The sequence below is a fragment of the Dendrobates tinctorius genome, unplaced genomic scaffold (genome assembly GCF_039654945.1).
Source record: "Dendrobates tinctorius isolate UK_male_01 unplaced genomic scaffold, ASM3965494v1 ptg000332l, whole genome shotgun sequence".
Lineage (NCBI taxonomy): Eukaryota > Metazoa > Chordata > Amphibia > Anura > Dendrobatidae > Dendrobates > Dendrobates tinctorius.
In genome coordinates this window covers 16,200,717-16,217,651 of record NW_027361998.1, presented here as the reverse complement: position 1 = coordinate 16,217,651, position 16,935 = coordinate 16,200,717, and the positions used below count along the sequence as shown (strand labels likewise).

At 45.2% G+C, this 16,935-nt stretch overlaps 1 protein-coding gene across 2 annotated transcripts in view; it reads right to left on the bottom strand.

The window, feature by feature from the left end:
* DPYSL5 (dihydropyrimidinase like 5) overlaps window positions 1-16,935 on the bottom strand; it is a 124,273-nt gene that overhangs the window by 13,390 nt on the left and 93,948 nt on the right. The window lies entirely within an intron of this gene.

The window sequence follows — 16,935 nt, the reverse complement described above, 5'->3', positions numbered from 1 at the left end:
TCTTTCTTTTCTCCATGCTCAATGTGGTACACACAAGGACACAGGACAGAGGTTGAGTCAACTTTAATCCATGTCAACTGGCTGCAAGTGTGATTTAGTTATTGCCAACACCTGTTAGGTGCCACAGGTAAGTTACAGGTGCTGTTAATTACACAACTTAGAGAAGCATCACATGATTTTTCGCACAGTGCCAATACTTTTGTCCTCCCTCTTTTTTATGTTTGGTGTGGAAATATATCCAATTTTGCTTTAGGACAATTCTTTTTGTGTTTTTTTCATTTAAGACAAATTAAATGAAGATAATAATACCAAAGAATTTGTGTTTGCAATCATTTTCAGGAAGAAACTGAGTATTATCTGACAGAATTGCAGGGGTGTCAATACTTTTGGCCATGACTGTAACTCAGGATCAGTAATGTAATGTATGTACACAGTGACTGCACCAGCAGAATAGTGAGTGCAGCTCTGGAGTATAATACAGGATGTAACTCAGGATCAGTAATGTAATGTATGTACACAGTGACTGAACCAGCAGAATAGTGAATGCAGCTCTGGGGTATAATACAGGATGTAACTCAGGATCAGTAATGTAATGTATGTAGTAATGTAATGTATGTACACAGTGACTACACCAGCAGAATAGTGAGTGCAGCTCTGGGGTATAATACAGGATGTAACTCAGGATCAGTAATGTAATGTATGTACACAGTGACTGCACCAGCAGAATAGTGAGTGCAGCTCTGGGGTATAATACAGGATGTAACTCAGGATCAGTAATGTAATGTATGTACACAGTGACCGCACCAGCAGAATAGTGAGTGCAGCTCTGGAGTATAATACAGGATGTAACTCAGGATCAGTAATATATGTACACAGTGACTACACCAGCAGAATAGTGAGTGCAGCTCTGGGGTATAATACAGGAGGTAACTCAGGATCAGTAATGTAATGTATGTACACAGTGACTGCACCAGCAGAATAGTGAGTGCAGCTCTGGGGTATAATACAGGATGTAACTCAGGATCAGTAATGTAATGTATGTACACAGTGACTGCACCAGCAGAATAGTGAGTGCAGCTCTGGAGTATAATACAGGATGTAACTCAGGATCAGTAATGTAATGTATGTACACAGTGACTGCACCAGCAGAATAGTGAGTGCAGCTCTGGGGTATAATACAGGATGTAACTCAGGATCAGTAATGTAATGTATGTACACAGTGACTACACCAGCAGAATAGTGAGTGTAGCTCTGGGGTATAATACAGGATGTAACTCAGGATCAGTAATGTAATGTATGTACACAGTGACTGCACCAGCAGAATAGTGAGTGCAGCTCTGGAGTATTATACAGGATGTAACTCAGGATCAGTATTGTATGTACACAGTGACTGCACCAGCAGAATAGTGAGTGCAGCTCTGGGGTATAATACAGGATGTAACTCAGGATCAGTAATGTAATGTATGTACACAGTGACTGCACCAGCAGAATAGTGAGTGCAGCTCTGGAGTATAATACAGGATGTAACTCAGGATCAGTAATGTAATGTATGTACACAGTGACTGCACCAGCAGAATAGTGAGTGCAGCTCTGGAGTATAATACAGGATGTAACTCAGGATCAGTAATGTAATGTATGTACACAGTGACTGCACCAGCAGAATAGTGAGTGCAGCTCTGGAGTATAATACAGGATGTAACTCAGGATCAGTAATGTAATGTATGTACACAGTGACTACACCAGCAGAATAGTGAGTGCAGCTCTGGAGTATAATACAGGATGTAACTCAGGATCAGTAATGTAATGTATGTACACAGTGACTGAACCAGCAGAATAGTGAATGCAGCTCTGGGGTATAATACAGGATGTAACTCAGGATCAGTAATGTAATGTATGTAGTAATGTAATGTATGTACACAGTGACTACACCAGCAGAATAGTGAGTGCAGCTCTGGGGTATAATACAGGATGTAACTCAGGATCAGTAATGTAATGTATGTACACAGTGACTGCACCAGCAGAATAGTGAGTGCAGCTCTGGGGTATAATACAGGATGTAACTCAGGATCAGTAATGTAATGTATGTACACAGTGACCGCACCAGCAGAATAGTGAGTGCAGCTCTGGAGTATAATACAGGATGTAACTCAGGATCAGTAATATATGTACACAGTGACTACACCAGCAGAATAGTGAGTGCAGCTCTGGGGTATAATACAGGAGGTAACTCAGGATCAGTAATGTAATGTATGTGCACAGTGACTGCACCAGCAGAATAGTGAGTGCAGCTCTGGGGTATAATACAGGATGTAACTCAGGATCAGTAATGTAATGTATGTGCACAGTGACTGCACCAGCAGAATAGTGAGTGCAGCTCTGGAGTATAATACAGGATGTAACTCAGGATCAGTAATGTAATGTATGTACACAGTGACTGCACCAGCAGAATAGTGAGTGCAGCTCTGGGGTATAATACAGGATGTAACTCAGGATCAGTAATGTAATGTATGTACACAGTGACTACACCAGCAGAATAGTGAGTGTAGCTCTGGGGTATAATACAGGATGTAACTCAGGATCAGTAATGTAATGTATGTACACAGTGACTGCACCAGCAGAATAGTGAGTGCAGCTCTGGAGTATTATACAGGATGTAACTCAGGATCAGTATTGTATGTACACAGTGACTGCACCAGCAGAATAGTGAGTGCAGCTCTGGGGTATAATACAGGATGTAACTCAGGATCAGTAATGTAATGTATGTACACAGTGACTGCACCAGCAGAATAGTGAGTGCAGCTCTGGAGTATAATACAGGATGTAACTCAGGATCAGTAATGTAATGTATGTACACAGTGACTGCACCAGCAGAATAGTGAGTGCAGCTCTGGAGTATAATACAGGATGTAACTCAGGATCAGTAATGTAATGTATGTACACAGTGACTGCACCAGCAGAATAGTGAGTGCAGCTCTGGAGTATAATACAGGATGTAACTCAGGATCAGTAATGTAATGTATGTACACAGTGACTACACCAGCAGAATAGTGAGTGCAGCTCTGGAGTATAATACAGGATGTAACTCAGGATCAGTAATGTAATGTATGTACACAGTGACTGAACCAGCAGAATAGTGAATGCAGCTCTGGGGTATAATACAGGATGTAACTCAGGATCAGTAATGTAATGTATGTAGTAATGTAATGTATGTACACAGTGACTACACCAGCAGAATAGTGAGTGCAGCTCTGGGGTATAATACAGGATGTAACTCAGGATCAGTAATGTAATGTATGTACACAGTGACTGCACCAGCAGAATAGTGAGTGCAGCTCTGGGGTATAATACAGGATGTAACTCAGGATCAGTAATGTAATGTATGTACACAGTGACCGCACCAGCAGAATAGTGAGTGCAGCTCTGGAGTATAATACAGGATGTAACTCAGGATCAGTAATATATGTACACAGTGACTACACCAGCAGAATAGTGAGTGCAGCTCTGGGGTATAATACAGGAGGTAACTCAGGATCAGTAATGTAATGTATGTACACAGTGACTGCACCAGCAGAATAGTGAGTGCAGCTCTGGGGTATAATACAGGATGTAACTCAGGATCAGTAATGTAATGTATGTACACAGTGACTGCACCAGCAGAATTGTGAGTGCAGCTCTGGAGTATTATACAGGATGTAACTCAGGATCAGTATTGTATGTACACAGTGACTGCACCAGCAGAATAGTGAGTGCAGCTCTGGAGTATAATACAGGATGTAACTCAGGATCAGTAATGTAATGTATGTACACAGTGACTGCACCAGCAGAATAGTGAGTGCAGCTCTGGGGTATAATACAGGATGTAATTCAGGATCAGTAATGTAATGTATGTATACAGTGACTGCACCAGCAGAATAGTGAGTGCAGCTCTGGAGTATTATACAGGATGTAACTCAGGATCAGTAATGTAATGTATGTACACAGTGACTGCACCAGCAGAATAGTGAGTGCAGCTCTGGAGTATAATACAGGATGTAACTCAGGATCAGTAATGTAATGTATGTACACAGTGACTGCACCAGCAGAATAGTGAGTGCAGCTCTGGAGTATAATACAGGATGTAACTCAGGATCAGTAATGTATGTACACAGTGACTGCACCAGCAGAATAGTGAGTGCAGCTCTGGAGTATAATACAGGATGTAACTCAGGATCAGTAATGTAATGTATGTACACAGTGACTGCACCAGCAGAATAGTGAGTGCAGCTCTGGAGTATAATACAGGATGTAACTCAGGATCAGTATTGTATGTACACAGTGACTGCACCAGCAGAATAGTGAGTGCAGCTCTGGAGTATAATACAGGATGTACAGTCATGGCCAAAAGTATTGACACCCCTGCAATTCTGTCAGATAATATTCAGTTTCTTCCTGAAAATGATTGCAAACACAAATTCTTTGGTATTATTATCTTCATTTAATTTGTCTTAAATGAAAAACACAAAAGAGAATGAAGCAAAAAGCAAAACATTGATCATTTCACACAAAACTCCAAAAATGGGCCGGACAAAAGTATTGGCACCCTCAGCCTAATACTTGGTTGCACAACCTGGCCAACCGCTTCCGGTAACCATCAATGAGTTTATTACAATGCTCTGCTGGTATTTTAGACCATTCTTCTTTGGCAAACTGCTCCAGGTCCCTGATATTTGAAGGGTGCCTTCTCCAAACTGCCATTTTTAGATCTCTCCACAGGTGTTCTATGGGATTCAGGTCTGGACTCATTGCTGGCCACCTTAGAAGTCTCCAGTGCTTTCTCTCAAACCATTTTCTAGTGCTTTTTGAAGTGTGTTTTGGGTCATTGTCCTGCTGGAAGACCCATGACCTCTGAGGGAGACCCAGCTTTCTCACACTGGGCCCTAAATTATGCTGCAATATTTGTTGGTAGTCTTCTGACTTCATAATGCCATGCACACGGTCAAGCAGTCCAGTGCCAGAGGCAGCAAAGCAACCCCAAAACATCAGGGAACCTCCGCCATGTTTGACTGTAGGGACCATGTACTTTTCATTGAATGCCTCTTTTTTCTCCTGTAAACTCTATGTTGATGCTTTTGCCCTAAAAGCTCTACTTTTGTCTCATCTGACCAGAGAACATTCTTCCAAAACGTTTTAGGCTTTTTCAGGTAAGTTTTGGCAAACTCCAGCCTGGCTTTTTTATGTCTCAAGGTAAGAAGTGGAGTCTTCCTGGGTCTCCTACCATACAGTCCCTTTTCATTCAGACGCCGACGGATAGTACGGGTTGACACTGTTGTACCCTCGGACTGCAGGGCAGCTTGAACTTGTTTGGATGTTAGTCGAGGTTCTTTATCCAACATCCGCACAATCTTGCGTTGAAATCTCTTGTCAATTTTTCTTTTCCGTCCACATCTAGGGAGGTTAGCCACAGTGCCATGGGCTTTACACTTCTTGATGACACTGCGCACGGTAGACACCGGAACATTCAGGTCTTTGGAGATGGACTTGTAGCCTTGAGATTGCTCATGCTTCCTCACAATTTGGTTTCTCAAGTCCTCAGACAGTTCTTTGGTCTTCTTTCTTTTCTCCATGCTCAATGTGGTACACACAAGGACACAGGACAGAGGTTGAGTCAACTTTAATCCATGTCAACTGGCTGCAAGTGTGATTTAGTTATTGCCAACACCTGTTAGGTGCCACAGGTAAGTTACAGGTGCTGTTAATTACACAACTTAGAGAAGCATCACATGATTTTTCGCACAGTGCCAATACTTTTGTCCTCCCTCTTTTTTATGTTTGGTGTGGAAATATATCCAATTTTGCTTTAGGACAATTCTTTTTGTGTTTTTTTCATTTAAGACAAATTAAATGAAGATAATAATACCAAAGAATTTGTGTTTGCAATCATTTTCAGGAAGAAACTGAGTATTATCTGACAGAATTGCAGGGGTGTCAATACTTTTGGCCATGACTGTAACTCAGGATCAGTAATGTAATGTATGTACACAGTGACTGCACCAGCAGAATAGTGAGTGCAGCTCTGGAGTATAATACAGGATGTAACTCAGGATCAGTAATGTAATGTATGTACACAGTGACTGCACCAGCAGACTAGTGAGTGCAGCTCTAGAGTATAATACAGTAGGTAACTCAGGATCAGTAATGTATGTACACAGTGACTGCACCAGCAGAATAGTGAGTGCAGCTCTGGGGTATAATACAGGATGTAACTCAGGATCAGTAATGTAGTGTATGTACACAGTGACTGCACCAGCAGAATAGTGAGTGCAGCTCTGGAGTATAATACAGGATGTAACTCAGGATCAGTAATGTAATTTGTGTACACAGTGACTGCACCAGCAGAATAGTGAGTGCAGCTCTGGTGTATAATACAGGATGTAACTCAGGATCAGTAATGTAATGTATGTACACAGTGACTGCACCAGCAGAATAGTGAGTGCAGCTCTGGGGTATAAAACAGGATGTAACTCAGGATCAGTAATGTAATGTATGTACACAGTGACTGCACCAGCAGAATAGTGAGTGCAGCTCTGGGGTATAATACAGGATGTAACTCAGGATCAGTATTGTAATTTGTGTACACAGTGACTGCACCAGCAGAATAGTGAGTGCAGCTCTGGGGTATAAAACAGGATGTAACTCAGGATCAGTAATGTAATGTATGTACACAGTGACTGCACCAGCAGAATAGTGAGTGCAGCTCTGGGGTATAAAACAGGATGTAACTCAGGATCAGTAATGTAATGTATGTACACAGTGACTGCACCAGCAGAATAGTGAGTGCAGCTCTGGTGTATAATACAGGATGTAACTCAGGATCAGTAATGTAATGTATGTACACAGTGACTGCACCAGCAGACTAGTGAGTGCAGCTCTGGAGTATAATACAGGATGTAACTCAGGATCAGTAATGTAATGTATGTACACAGTGACTGCACCAGCAGACTAGTGAGTGCAGCTCTGGGGTATAATACAGGATGTAACTCAGGATCAGTAATGTATGTACACAGTGACTGCACCAGCAGAATAGTGAGTGCAGCTCTGGGGTATAATACAGGATGTAACTCAGGATCAGTATTGTAATTTGTGTACACAGTGACTGCACCAGCAGAATAGTGAGTGCAGCTCTGGTGTATAATACAGGATGTAACTCAGGATCAGTAATGTAATGTATGTACACAGTGACTGCACCTGCAGAATAGTGAGTGCAGCTCTGGGGTATAAAACAGGATGTAACTCAGGATCAGTAATGTAATGTATGTACACAGTGACTGCACCAGCAGAATAGTGAGTGCAGCTCTGGGGTATAATACAGGATGTAACTCAGGATCAGTATTGTAATTTGTGTACACAGTGACTGCACCAGCAGAATAGTGAGTGCAGCTCTGGTGTATAATACAGGATGTAACTCAGGATCAGTAATGTAATGTATGTACACAGTGACTGCACCAGCAGAATAGTGAGTGCAGCTCTGGTGTATAATACAGGATGTACAACAGGTAAAATAAGTATTGAACAGATTACTTATTTTCTAAGTAAATCTATTTCTAAAAGGTACCATTGATATTCAGCCCAGATGTCGTTAACAATCCATCCAATCCAAACAGGCAATGAAATCATACCAAATATGCCCATAAATTAAGTTATGTGTAATAATGAGAAATGACACGTGGAAAAAAGTATTGGACTTGCTTACTGAAATGTGACCAAAACTTTGCAAAACAGCTTTTGCTGGTGGTAACAGCTTCAAGACCTCTTCCTGTCTGGAGAAACTAGTCGCAGGCATTGCTCAGGTGTGATTTTGGCCCATTCCTCCACACAAACACTCTTTACATCCTGAAGGTCCACGTGGGATTCTTCTATGAACTCTGAGCTTTGGTTCCTTCCATACATTTTTTATAGGATTCAGGTCCGTTAAATGGCTCGGCCATTCTAGCAGTTTTATTTTCTCTCTCTGAAACCAGTTAAGAGTTTCCTTGGCTGTGTGTTTGGGATCATTGACTTGCTGAAATGGTCATCATCGTTTCATCTTCATCATCCTGGTATATGGCAGATTTTCATCAAGACTGTCTAAGTACATTTGGCCATTCATCCTTCCTTGAACGGCAAAGTTTGACAGTGATGCATGTTTGGTGTTTTTGGAGTGATATTCAGTGACTTTTGGCCTCCAAACATGGTGTGTATTATGGCATCCAAAGAGTTCAATTTTGGTCTCAGCTGATCAGACTATATTCTCCCAGTATTTCACAGGCTTGTCCAAATGTTGTTGAACAAATTGTAAGTGCACTTGAACATGCTTTTTGTTCAGCGGTGGAATCTTGCGTGGTGAGCGTACATACAGGCCATGGAGTTTGTGCGGTGAGCGTGCATACAGGTCTTGGAGGTTGAGTGCATTCCTTTTAGTTTTCTTTTAAACAATTGCACCTGCTGATTCTAGGACTTTCTGTAGTACTGTACAGGTGGTCCTTGGCTCTTGGACAACTCTTCTGATAATTATTTGCACTCCTCTGTCTGAAATCTTGAAGGAGCACCTGGTCGTGGCTGGTTTATGGTGAAATTACGTACTATTTCCAGGTTATGGTCCCAACAGTGCTCACTGGAACCTTCAGTAGTTTAAAAATTCTTTGTAACCAATGCCATCAGTATGTTTTGCAGCAATAAGGTTGTGAAGGTCTTGAGACAGCTCACCGGTTTTACACATCATGAGATGTTTCTTGTGTGGCACCTTGGTAATGAGACATATTTTTATTGGCCACTAGTTGAACCAGCTGATATTATTTATCACCAATAAGTAGCAGTATTGCTTTCTAATTACCATTAGATTTCATCTTGTGTCAAGACTTTCCATGGCTTTTTGGGCCTCTTATTCTCCATGTGCTGAATGTGTTTTTTCCTGTGTCATTTCTCATTACTACACATAATTTATGGACATGTATGGTTTAAAAATTCAGTTTATCCATCTTTCCGACACAGGAAGTAGAAGTACACCCTATGTTGGGAGCCTGTGAAGGGAGCATGTTTTGTAGCTGACATCTGAATATAAGAGCAGCAACTGGAGCCGTAGACCCATCGTTCAGCGCTTGTAATAATTGTCTAATCAGATCACAGGTACTCAATTTGCTTTGTCCCCTTACACTCAATACTACTAGGGAATCCCAAATTCCTTCAGAGATTTGAGGACCCAGTCTTATGTGGGGAGAGCTGTGGGAGCCATCATTCTATGTATAGGGACGAGTGTGGGGGCCTTCATACTGTGTGGGAAGGGCTGTGGGAGCAATCTTACTATGTGTGAGGAAAGCTGTGGGAGCTATCATGCTGTGTGTAAGGAGAGCTGTGAGTGCCATCATATCGTGTATGGGAACCATAATACTGTGTGTGCAGAAAGGACTCTGGGGGCATCATATTGTGTTGGTGTGTTTGTATGTACTGTATGTAGGTGGCCATAATACTGTATGCGAGGACTATCATTGTGTAGGGACGGCCATGGGGGCCATTACGCTGTGTGTAGTAGAGGCCATCCTACAGTATTTAGGAACCATCATACTGTATGCGAGGACTATCATTGTGTAGGGACGGCCATGGGGGCCATTACGCTGTGTGTAGTAGAGGCCATCCTACAGTATTTAGGAACCATCATACTGTATGCGAGGACTATCATTGTGTAGGGACGGCCATGGGGGCCATTACGCTGTGTGTAGTAGAGGCCATCCTACAGTATTTAGGAACCATCATACTGTGGAAGAGCTATCATACTGTGTGTAGTGGCGGTTGTGGGTGCATCATCCTCTGCTGGGTTCTGTGGAGAAAATACAGCTGAAAAAGGGCAGCACCGCTTACCTGCCTAGGTGTCTAAACAAATGCACTACAGGGTGCAGTGCTTTTGTTCAAAGACCTGTGCAGGTAAGTGGTGCTGCTCGTTTTCAGCTGTATTTTTGAATTTTTGGAGGATTTTTAGTCTTCTTCTGTGGCTTTGCTACTAAGTTTAGTGTTAGGACTCGCAAACGTGAGGACCCTTGACGTTGGTTTGCAAGCTTGCATATCTTGGCCAAAATATCGACCAATACCTCACATATTTATATGTATTTTATGCACTTTATTTGTCAGGGTGCAGCCAAACCCAGCATGTTAGGTCTTGTAAACAGGGGTATTCACATGGGATGCATTGAGCACACCTAATCGAATACTATGGGTGGGACTAACAAACTGAGAACCAGACACTATGGATTACCTACATGTGAACAGCGCCCTATACAGGCCTCTATTGTGAAAATGTATACTAAGCGGTCACCCCCTCCATGAACTGGTAGCTTGCGAGTGGCTGTCTATTTAGTATTTTGCACCTGTGTTTTGCAACATCTTTGCTATATGGGTTGGCATCATCTTGCAGTGCATTCGTTCAGAGACCTGGGCAGGTAAAGAGGTGCTGCCCTTTTTCAACTGTATTTTTAAATTTTTGGAGGATTTTTGTTTTCTTCTGTGGCTTTGCTACTAAGTTTTGGGTTCTGTGGAGGCCATTATATTTTGTGTGGGGGTCATCATATTGTGTGTAAAGAGGTCTGTGGGGGCCATCATACTGTGTGTAAAGTCGTCTATGGGGTCCATCATACTGTGTGTAAAGGGGTCTGTGGGGGCCATCATACTGTGTGTAAAGAGGTCTGTGGGGGCCATCATACTGTGTGTAAAGAAGTCTATGGGGTCCATCATACTGTGTGTAAAGAGGTCTGTGGGGGCCATCATACTGTGTGTAAAGAAGTCTATGGGGTCCATCATACTGTGCGTAAAGAGGTCTGTGGGGGTCATCATACTGTGTGTAAAGAGGTCAGTTGGGGCCATCATACTGTGTGTAAAGAGGTCTGTGGGGGCCATCATACTGTGTGTAAAGAGGTCTGTGGGGGCCATCATACTGTGTGTAAAGAGGTCTGTGGGGGCCACCATACTGTGTGTAAAGAGGTCTGTGGGGGTCATCATACTGTGTGTAAAGAGGTCAGTGGGGGCCATCATACTGTGTGTAAAGAGGTCTGTGGGGGCCATCATACTGTGTGTAAAGAAGTCTATGGGGTCCATCATACTGTGTGTAAAGAGGTCTGTGGGGGCCATCATACTGTGTGTAAAGAGGTCTGTGGGGGCCATCATACTGTGTGTAAAGAGGTCTATGGGGTCCATCATACTGTGTGTAAAGAGGTCTGTGGGGGCCATCATACTGTGTGTAAAGAGGTCAGTGGGGGCCATCATACTGTGTGTAAAGAGGTCAGTGGGGGCCATCATACTGTGTGTAAAGAGGTCTGTGGGGGTCATCATACTGTGTGTAAAGAGGTCAGTGGGGGCCATCATACTGTGTGTAAAGAGGTCTGTGGGGGCCATCATACTGTGTGTAAAGAGGACTGTGGGGGCCATCATACTGTGTGTAAAGAGGTCTGTGGGGGCCATCATACTGTGTGTAAAGAGGTCTGTGGGGGCCATCATACTGTGTGTAAAGAGGTCTGTGGGGGCCATCATACTGTGTGTAAAGAGGTCTGTGGGGGCCATCATACTGTGTGTAAAGAGGTCTGTGGGGGCCATCATACTGTGTGTAAAGAGGTCTGTGGGGGCCATCATACTGTGTGTAAAGAGGTCTGTGGGGGCCATCATACTTTGTGTAAAGAGGTCTGTGGGGGCCATCATACTTTGTGTAAAGAGGTCTGTGGGGGCCATCATACTGTGTGTAAAGAGGTTGGGGGACATCATACTGTGTGTAAAGAGGTTGGGGGACATCATACTGTGTGTAAAGAGGTCTGTGGGGGCCATCAAACTGTGTGTAAAGAAGTCTATGGGGTCCATCATACTGTGTGTAAAGACGTCTGTGGGGGCCATCATACTGTGTGTAAAGAGGTCTTTGGGGGCCATCATACTGTGTGTAAAGAGGTCTGTGGGGGCCATTATACTGTGTGTAAAGATGTCTGTGGGGGCCATCATACTGTGTGTAAAGAGGTCTGTGGGGGCCATCATACTGTGTGTAAAGAGGTCTGTGGGGGCCATCATACTGTGTGTAAAGAGGTCTGTGGGGGCCATTATACTGTGTGTAAAGAGGTCTGTGGGGGCCATCATACTGTGTGTAAAGAGGTCTGTGGGGGCCATCATACTGTGTGTAAAGAGGTCTGTGGGGTCCATCATACTGTGTGTAAAGAGGTCTGTGGGGGCCATCATACTGTATGTAAAGAGGTCTGTGGGGGCCATCATACTGTGTGTAAAGAGGTCAGTGGGGGCCATCATACTGTGTGTAAAGAGGTCTGTGGGGGCCATCATACTGTGTGTAAAGAGGTCTGTGGGGGCCATCATACTGTGTGTAAAGAGGTCTGTGGGGGCCATCATACTGTGTGTAAAGAGGTCTGTGGGGGCCATCATACTGTGTGTAAAGAGGTCTGTGGGGGCCATCATACTGTGTGTAAAGAGGTTGGGGGACATCATACTGTGTGTAAAGAGGTTGGGGGACATCATACTGTGTGTAAAGAGGTCTGTGGGGGCCATCAAACTGTGTGTAAAGAAGTCTATGGGGTCCATCATACTGTGTGTAAAGACGTCTGTGGGGGCTATCATACTGTGTGTAAAGAGGTCTTTGGGGGCCATCATACTGTGTGTAAAGAGGTCTGTGGGGGCCATTATACTGTGTGAAAAGATGTCTGTGGGGGCCATCATACTGTGTGTAAAGAGGTCTGTGGGGGCCATCATACTGTGTGTAAAGAGGTCTGTGGGGGCCATCATACTGTGTGTAAAGAGGTCTGTGGGGGCCATCATACTATGTGTAAAGAGGTCTGTGGGGGCCATCATACTGTGTGTAAAGAGGTCTGTGGGGGCCATCATACTGTGTGTAAAGAGGTCTGTGGGGTCCATCATACTGTGTGTAAAGAGGTCTGTGGGGGCCATCATACTGTATGTAAAGAGGTCTGTGGGGGCCATCATACTGTGTGTAAAGAGGTCAGTGGGGGCCATCATACTGTGTGTAAAGAGGTCTGTGGGGGCCACCATACTGTGTGTAAAGAGGTCTGTGGGGGCCATCATACTGTGTGTAAAGAGGTCTGTGGGGGCCATCATACTGTGTGTAAAGAGGTCTGTGGGGGCCATCATAATGTGTGTAAAGAGGTCTGTGGGGGCCATCATACTGTGTGTAAAGAGGTCTGTGGGGGCCATCATACTGTGTGTAAAGAGGTCTGTGGGGGCCACCATACTGTGTGTAAAGAGGTCTGTGGGGGCCATCATACTGTGTGTAAAGAGGTCTGTGGGGGCCATCATACTGTGTGTAAAGAGGTCTGTGGGGTCCATCATAATGTGTGTAAAGAGGTCTGTGGGGGCCATCATACTGTGTGTAAAGAGGTCTGTGGGGGCCATCATACTGTGTGTAAAGAGGTCAGTGGGGGCCATCATACTGTGTGTAAAGAGGTCAGTGGGGGCCATCATACTGTGTGTAAAGAGGTCAGTGGGGGCCATCATACTGTGTGTAAAGAGGTCTGTGGGGGTCATCATACTGTGTGTAAAGAGGTCAGTGGGGGCCATCATACTGTGTGTAAAGAGGTCTGTGGGGGCCATCATACTGTGTGTAAAGAGGACTGTGGGGGCCATCATACTGTGTGTAAAGAGGTCTGTGGGGGCCATCATACTGTGTGTAAAGAGGTCTGTGGGGGCCATCATACTGTGTGTAAAGAGGTCTGTGGGGGCCATCATACTGTGTGTAAAGAGGTCTGTGGGGGCCATCATACTGTGTGTAAAGAGGTCAGTGGGGGCCATCATACTGTGTGTAAAGAGGTCTGTGGGGGCCATCATACTGTGTGTAAAGAGGTCTGTGGGGGCCATCATACTGTGTGTAAAGAGGACTGTGGGGGCCATCATACTGTGTGTAAAGAGGTCTGTGGGGGCCATCATACTGTGTGTAAAGAGGTCTGTGGGGGCCATCATACTGTGTGTAAAGAGGTCTGTGGGGGCCATCATACTGTGTGTAAAGAGGTCTGTGGGGGCCATCATACTGTGTGTAAAGAGGTCTGTGGGGGCCATCATACTGTGTGTAAAGAGGTCTGTGGGGGCCATCATACTGTGTGTAAAGAGGTCTGTGGGGGCCATCATACTGTGTGTAAAGAGGTCTGTGGGGGCCATCATACTGTGTGTAAAGAGGTCTGTGGGGGCCATCATACTGTGTGTAAAGAGGTTGGGGGACATCATACTGTGTGTAAAGAGGTTGGGGGACATCATACTGTGTGTAAAGAGGTCTGTGGGGGCCATCAAACTGTGTGTAAAGAAGTCTATGGGGTCCATCATACTGTGTGTAAAGACGTCTGTGGGGGCCATCATACTGTGTGTAAAGAGGTCTTTGGGGGCCATCATACTGTGTGTAAAGAGGTCTGTGGGGGCCATTATACTGTGTGTAAAGATGTCTGTGGGGGCCATCATACTGTGTGTAAAGAGGTCTGTGGGGGCCATCATACTGTGTGTAAAGAGGTCTGTGGGGGCCACCATACTGTGTGTAAAGAGGTCTGTGGGGGCCACCATACTGTGTGTAAAGAGGTCTGTGGGGGCCATCATACTGTGTGTAAAGAGGTCTGTGGGGGCCATCATAATGTGTGTAAAGAGGTCTGTGGGGGCCATCATACTGTGTGTAAAGAGGTCTGTGGGGGCCATTATACTGTGTGTAAAGATGTCTGTGGGGGCCATCATACTGTGTGTAAAGAGGTCTGTGGGGGCCATCATACTGTGTGTAAAGAGGTCTGTGGGGGCCATCATACTGTGTGTAAAGAGGTCTGTGGGGGCCACCATACTGTGTGTAAAGAGGTCTGTGGGGGCCATCATACTGTGTGTAAAGAGGTCTGTGGGGGCCATCATAATGTGTGTAAAGAGGTCTGTGGGGGCCATCATACTGTGTGTAAAGAGGTCTGTGGGGGCCATCATACTGTGTGTAAAGAGGTCTGTGGGGGCCACCATACTGTGTGTAAAGAGGTCTGTGGGGGCCATCATACTGTGTGTAAAGAGGTCTGTGGGGGCCATCATAATGTGTGTAAAGAGGTCTGTGGGGGCCATCATACTGTGTGTAAAGAGGTCTGTGGGGGCCATCATACTGTGTGTAAAGAGGTCTGTGGGGGCCATCATACTGTGTGTAAAGAGGTCTGTGGGGGCCATCATACTGTGTGTAAAGAGGTCTGTGGGGGCCATCATACTGTGTGTAAAGAGGTCTGTGGGGGCCATTATACTGTGTGTAAAGAGGTATGTGGGGGCCATCATACTGTGTGTAAAGAGGTCTGTGGGGGCCATCATACTGTGTGTAAAGAGGTCTGTGGGGGCCATCATACTGTGTGTAAAGAGGTCTGTGGGGGCCATCATACTGTGTGTAAAGAGGTCTGTGGGGGCCATCATACTGTGTGTAAAGAGGTTGGGGGACATCATACTGTGTGTAAAGAGGTTGGGGGACATCATACTGTGTGTAAAGAGGTCTGTGGGGGCCATCAAACTGTGTGTAAAGAAGTCTATGGGGTCCATCATACTGTGTGTAAAGACGTCTGTGGGGGCCATCATACTGTGTGTAAAGAGGTCTTTGGGGGCCATCATACTGTGTGTAAAGAGGTCTGTGGGGGCCATTATACTGTGTGTAAAGATGTCTGTGGGGGCCATCATACTGTGTGTAAAGAGGTCTGTGGGGGCCATCATACTGTGTGTAAAGAGGTCTGTGGGGGCCACCATACTGTGTGTAAAGAGGTCTGTGGGGGCCACCATACTGTGTGTAAAGAGGTCTGTGGGGGCCATCATACTGTGTGTAAAGAGGTCTGTGGGGGCCATCATAATGTGTGTAAAGAGGTCTGTGGGGGCCATCATACTGTGTGTAAAGAGGTCTGTGGGGGCCATTATACTGTGTGTAAAGATGTCTGTGGGGGCCATCATACTGTGTGTAAAGAGGTCTGTGGGGGCCATCATACTGTGTGTAAAGAGGTCTGTGGGGGCCATCATACTGTGTGTAAAGAGGTCTGTGGGGGCCACCATACTGTGTGTAAAGAGGTCTGTGGGGGCCATCATACTGTGTGTAAAGAGGTCTGTGGGGGCCATCATAATGTGTGTAAAGAGGTCTGTGGGGGCCATCATACTGTGTGTAAAGAGGTCTGTGGGGGCCATTATACTGTGTGTAAAGAGGTATGTGGGGGCCATCATACTGTGTGTAAAGAGGTCTGTGGGGGCCATCATACTGTGTGTAAAAAGGTCTGTGGGGGCCATCATACTGTGTGTAAAGAGGTCTGTGGGGGCCATCATACTGTGTGTAAAGAGGTCTGTGGGGGCCATCATACTGTGTGTAAAGAGGTCTGTGGGGGCCATCATACTGTGTGTAAAGGGGTCTGTGGGGGCCATCATACTGTGTGTAAAGAGGTCTGTGGGGGCCATCATATTGTGTGTAAAGAGGTCTGTGGGGGCCATCATACTGTGTGTAAAGAGGTCTGTGGGGGCCATCATACTGTGTGTAAAGTGGTCTGTGGGGGCCATCATACTGTGTGTAAAGAGGTCTGTGGGGGCCATCATACTGTGTGTAAAGAGGTCTGTGGGGGCAATCATACTGTGTGTAAAGAGGTCTGTGGGGGCCATCATACTGTGTGTAAAGTGGTCTGTGGGGGCCATCATACTGTGTGTAAAGTGGTCTGTGGGGGCCATCATACTGTGTGTAAAGAGGTCTGTGGGGGCCATCATACTGTGTGTAAAGAGGTCTGTGGGGACCATCATACTGTGTGTAAAGTGGTCTGTGGGGGCCATCATACTGTGTGTAAAGAGGTCTGTGGGGGCCATCATACTGTGTGTAAAGTGGTCTGTGGGGGCCATCATACTGTGTGTAAAGAGGTCTGTGGGGGCCATCATACTGTGTGTAAAGAGGTCTGTGGGGGCCATCATACTGTGTGTAAAGAGGTC